We start from the raw sequence: 6,096 nt of genomic DNA, 5'->3' as shown, positions 1-6,096 counted from the left end.
TCTCAGTTCATTCACCCGTGTTCACCAACTCTCACTGTCTCACAGCCTGACAACACCTCAATTTTAAAATGCTCAAACTAGCTGTTCAATCTCTCCATGGCCCCTCTCTTCCTATTCATGCAGCCTACAGCAGCCCCAGAAGCCAGCGACATCTCTACCTTGCCCAATCTGACAAGTTGTGTATCTTGAGGATAATTTGTCCACAATTCAGGCCAAGTCCTGAGCTCCGAAATTCCCTCCCGAAGCCTCTCGGCTGCTTTACTTTTCCCCCTTCTCAGATTCACCTTAAAAAGATTAACAATCTGACTAAAATTAGTCACCTGCCCAGCTACCCCTTCGAATGTTTTATGTATTTGTTTTCCCACTGAATTGTTCTCTTGTCGAGTGTCTTGGGATGTTTTGCTACGTTAAAGGTGCTATACAAATGCACGTGGCTCCATATTCTCCACTCGTGTGGATGTGTCAGTGTCTGTGTCCCTGTACCTGTATCCCTAATCAAACTCAGCTATTGTCCTCTCCTTTCTCCAATATGGAAATGGAAAAGTGATTCAGACATTCAATTTCTTCAAATTAAAATTGGAAGTTATTCAACAGCAATAATTTACAACCAAGGTTTAAAACCAGCAATGTAAAATGCAGTTACCCGTTTCACTCTTAATCTCAGAACAACTCAGATTTCCAGTGTGTCTGATTTTGTGAAAAAATATCCCAAAGTACAAATTCATTCTCCCTTATGGGTCTCTTCAATTTAACACTAAATTGACAATATCATTCTAGCGAGGCTCTGTAATACACATCTGGTCATCTGAACAGATCCGGGTTTATTCCTCATCAACCCCAATGACCCGGCCTCGCCCACACCGAGCCAGCATCAGTTATTGGGTGAAGCCACAGTGACTTTCAAGAGGGCCGCAGAAATTTCTCAGTGCATGGAAATGGCTGCAATGCAAAAGATATCCAGAAGACCAATGGTGGTGAGCAGGAGGGGGCACTGCATCAAGTAACAAAAGAGGCAGCAAGAAGAAAGGTGAAAGCAATAGAATGTGTCAGGTGTTGAGGGACACACTCTGTGGATCATTGCAAATGTTTTGATGCTGTTTGTCACCACTGCAACAAAAAAGGGGCGTTTAACAAAGAGCTGCAAAGATGCTAAGAGCAAGTCGAAGGCGGAGCAAGGGAATTCAAATTTGAAAAAGCATCAGTCAGCTACACATCCCCTGGAGAGCTCAGAGCACATACAGGAGCAAAGGATTCCATATAATTCCATAAGACTTCAGGTAGTAATGGATAAGGACAAGAGTGGCCCTCGGTTCAATTGGACGCGGGACAAATACATCCAAATTAGACAGGAACAGGGGAATGCGGACTGGGAGCGGCTCTTTGAGGCCAAATCCATGTCTGGCATGTAGGAAGCTTTTAAAGGCCAACTGATTGAAATGCAGGACGTGCCTGACCCGGAAAAATGAAGGATGGAAATGCCAGAATTCGGGAACCATGGATGACAAGGAAAATTGTAAGCTCAGTCAAAAAGAAAAGATACAATAGGTCCAGGCAACTAAAAAACTGACAAAGTCCCTGAGGAATGTAGAGAAAATAGGAAGGAACTTAAACGCCAAATTAGGAGGGCTAAAAGGGGCCATAAAACGTTTTTAGCAAACAGGGAGAAGGAGAATCCCAAGACTTTTATGCATGTATTTGGAGCAAGAGGGTAGCCCAAGAAAGAATAGGCCCACTCATGGGCAATAGAGGGAAGTTATGCGTGGAGTCACAGGAAGGCGGTGAGATCCTTAATGAGTACTTTGTATCCGTATTCATCAAGGAGATGGGCATGAAGGATGTTGAGGCCAAGGATAGGTGTGTGAACACTCTAGGGAATGTCAATATATCGAAGGAGGAAGTGGTAGGTATCCTAAATTACATTAAGGTAGACAAGTCCCCGGGGCCAGATGGGATCAACCCCAGTTTACTGTGGGAGGAAAGAAATAGGGGAGTAAAAATATATCTTCACATCCACTTTAACCACAGGCGAGGTTCCAGAGGACTGGAGAATAGCCATTGTTGATCCTTTGTTTCAGAAAGAAAGCAGGCATAATCCAGGAAATCAGGGGTTGGTGAGCCTAACGTCTGTGGTGGAGAAGCTTTTGGTGAGGATCTGTGCACATTTGGAAGAAATTGACTAGCTTATGTCAGGCAGCATGGTTTTGTAGGGGGAAATCATGTCTCACCAACTTGATTGAGGTTTTTGAAGAGGTGACAAAGATAATTGATGAGGGAAGGGCTGTGGATGTCGTTTATATGGACTGTAGTAAGGTGTTTGACAAGATCCCACATGGCAGACTGGTACAACAACCGAAATCACAAGGAATCGGGTGGGCTGGCTGGATGGAAACAGAACTGGCTTGGTGACAGAAGACAGACGGCAGGATGTTACGCTGCGCTCCTCCCAAAACTGTAAAATCCAACCCAAGGTCAACGGACCTTTCCATGGTCCACCCCTCGGCTTTCCGATTCCCATGGTGGGCGGAACGGGAAAATTCACCCCAGAGAACAGCAGGGAAAGGGTATTTTTTCAGAATGGTGACCTGTAGCTCGTAGTGTTCTGCAGGGATCAGTGCTGGGACCTATTTTACTTGGAGGAAACGTGGGTGGTCTGATTAGTAAGTTTGCGGGTGACACGAAGATTGGTGGAGAGGGTAATAGTGCTGAGTTTACAACAGGATATAGAAAGATTGGAGATTTGGGCACAAATGGCAAATGAAGTTTAATCTGGATAAATGCGAGGTAGTGCATTTTGGAGGATCACGTTTGTGTGTGAATTGTCCTGGAAATGGCAGAACCCTTTGGAACATTAAGACACAGAGGGATCTGGGCGTGCAGGCCCACAGTTCCCTAAAAGTGGCAACACAGGTGGCCATAGTTATTGAGAAGACATATGGCCGGGGCATTGAGTACAAGTGTTGGCAAATCATGTTGCAGCTATAAAAAACCTTGGTTCGGCCGCATTTGGAGTATTGCACACAGTTCTGGTCGCCACACTACCAGAAGAATGTGGAAGCTTTGCAGAGCACAAATAAGGTTCAGCAGGCTGTTGCCTGGTCTCAAGGGTGTTGGCTGTGGTGAGAGGTTGAATAAACGAGGATTGTTTTCATTGGACAGCCAGAGGCTGAGTGGAGACCTGATAGAGGTTTAGAAACTTATGAGATGCATCAACATGGTGCAAATTCAGCAGCGTTTTCCCAGGGTGCAAGTGTCAATAAAAGGGTTCAATGTGAGAGAGGGTAAGTTTAAGGGAGATGTGCAGGGGAAGTTTTTCACGCAGATTGGTTGGCACCTGGAACATGCTGCCAGAGGCGGTGGTTGATGCAGGTACATTAGCAACATTTAAGAGGCATCTGGATGGGTTCATGAATAGGGAGGGAATAGAGGGACACAGACCGAGTAGGGGCAGAAGTGTTTTTCAGTTCATTTAGCGCATCATAATTGGCACAGGCTTGGAGCGCCGAAGTGCGTGTTCTTGTTTTGTACTTTTCTTTGCTCGAGGAGCACTCTTACAACATGTTTAATGTGAGTGAGGGACATGTGAAACCTATCTATGCAATAGCAGAGGTCGGTGGAAAACAAACCAAGATTGTGATGGACACGGGAGCCTCTGCATCTGTGATCAGTGAAAAGACCAACAAGACAACTTGGGACTCGAACAAGCGCCAGCCCTTACTCAGACAGGGGTCAAACTGCAGATGTACACCGGAGAGCCCATACCATTGCTTCCCGTGTTAGAAATGGACATTGCACACAACAGAAAAGAAGAACACATGTCCGTGTGGTAAAAGGGAAGGAGCCTTATCTATAGGGCATGGCTGGCTCAGTGAAGTTCTGTCGAACTGGGATGAAATAAAGCACACAAAGGTGACAGAGGATGCCATTCAGAAATATTCTGAAGAACTGGGCACATTGCGTGGCTCTATAGTGAAGATATTTGTTGATCCACAGGCTATCCTCCTCGCTTTTTCAAGTACAGGACAGGGCCCTTCGCCATGAAAGGTAAAGTGGGGGAGGAGTTTGATTCCAAACCTTTGCAGCCACTCGATGAGTCCATTCAGTTGGGGAGCATCAAATATTCCTGTTCTTAAATATGATGATACTGTGCGTACACGTGATTCCCTGGAGGCCTGGAGTTTCTGATTTCAAACGTTCTGGGAACAATGGATAATCTGTTACAAGATTTTCCTCCTGGAGCAGTTCATTTTTATGACATCTAATTACAGGGAAAACTGAGGAGGAACACCTCAGCACCCTGAATCAAGTGTTAGAGTCTTCAGAGGCAGGATTGCGGCCTAACTAATGTTTTATATAGCTGCAACATGATTTCCCAGCTCTTGTACTCAGTGTTATTCCAGGCACAAATTGTGGAATATCTAGTTCACAAAATCATAGTGCAGCGTTCATCACTTGTGGAGGAAAAAAGCTCCAGATCCCAAGAATATGTCCGAGCTGAGGTCATTTTTGGGTTTGGTTAACTTTTACGGCATGTTTTTGCCAGACCTTACAGCAGTGTTGGGACCACTGTATATACTGCTTCACAAAGAAACCAAATTAAAGTGGGGGTCAGCATAAAAGAAAGCTTTCAAGGATGTGAAGGCTCTGCTGCAATTAGCTAATCTGCTCGATCACTTTGAACAAGACAGGAACTCATTCTATCATGCAATGCCTCATCCTACGGTGTTGGGGCAGAACTCCCTCATCTGATGGAGGACAGGTCAGAGCAAGCCATTGGTTTTGCAGCTCATACGCTGACAGAAGCTGAGAAGGGATATTCTCAGTCAGACAAGGAAGGTGTAGCCATCGATTTCGCTGTGAAACATTTTCATCAGTATCTTTGTGGTCTTTCATTCACCATACGCACAGAGCATAAGCCATTGATGAGTCTTTGCAGTGAATCCAAGCGCATTCCCCCCAAGGCCTCAGTGAGAATACAGCACTGGGCTCTCACACTGTCACCAAACCAGTATAACATGGTGATCAAGGGAAGGACAATGCAAACGCAGACACAGACACATGTCGTCTTCCTTTACCAATGTGCCGACCACAGGAAGAAAATGCTGCTGTGGCAAGGACTGCCAGTGAACTCTGCTTTTGGAGTGGATGACAGACATTCCTGTTTGGATTCTCAACCAACTCCTATACCCATAAATCCACATCAACTTTATATGCTGCTTCCTTTGATCCGACACAATCCTTGCTTTGTTTCCATTCGCCATGATTGGAACACATTCCTTTCTGGGTTTCAGATTGTATTGCTATTGTAAACTATGTATTAATTCTATAAATGTTAGACATTGTCTGACAGCTGTCATATCTTTAAACATAGTTTTCCAGTCCTCCAAATTCAATTTGATCCTCACACCTTCAGAGTTTCTTTTGTTTTAATTTAATGCCCTAGTTTCTAATGCAACTTGATCACTTTCAAACTTAAATGTAAAATTCTATCATGAATTATACTGTGAATGGCAGAACCCTTGGGAACATTAACATATCTCGGGACCTGGGCGTGCAGGTCCACAGTTCCTTAAATGTGGCGACACACGGTGTTTAAGAAAACATATGACATGCCTGCCTTCATCAGCCAGGGCACCGAGTACAAGAGCTGGGAAATCATGTTGCAGCTATATAAAACCTTGGTTAGGCCGCATTTGGAGTATTGTGTGCAGTTCTGGTCACCAGCATCTTGGGCCTGAAATCGTGAAATTAACCGGATGCCCGGATCCCCAGTATTTTGGATTTGTTGTTGGCGCCAGAGGAAAGTGGCTGGAAAGGAATAACTGCCTCATGAGCTTACTGGGAATAAAAAGATACCAGTCGTTCGCCCAGCAAATTTCACGACTCACCCTGTCACTAACGTTGGAGCTTTTGGGGATCTTCAACGACAGGTGAGAGAGACAAGACAATCAAAAGAAAACAAGCTGAAAGCTTGTCAGACCATGGGCTTACAGCCCATCTAATTGGGCTTAATGAGCCATTTGTCGGTACCGAGTGCACGATGCTCCACCATAACTGGGGGTGGAATTTAGACTATTGCAAATGTGCCAAATTAAACCA

Source organism: Mustelus asterias, unplaced genomic scaffold, assembly GCF_964213995.1.
Source record: "Mustelus asterias unplaced genomic scaffold, sMusAst1.hap1.1 HAP1_SCAFFOLD_69, whole genome shotgun sequence".
Taxonomy (NCBI): domain Eukaryota; kingdom Metazoa; phylum Chordata; class Chondrichthyes; order Carcharhiniformes; family Triakidae; genus Mustelus; species Mustelus asterias.
This window is presented reverse-complemented; position numbering follows the sequence as displayed.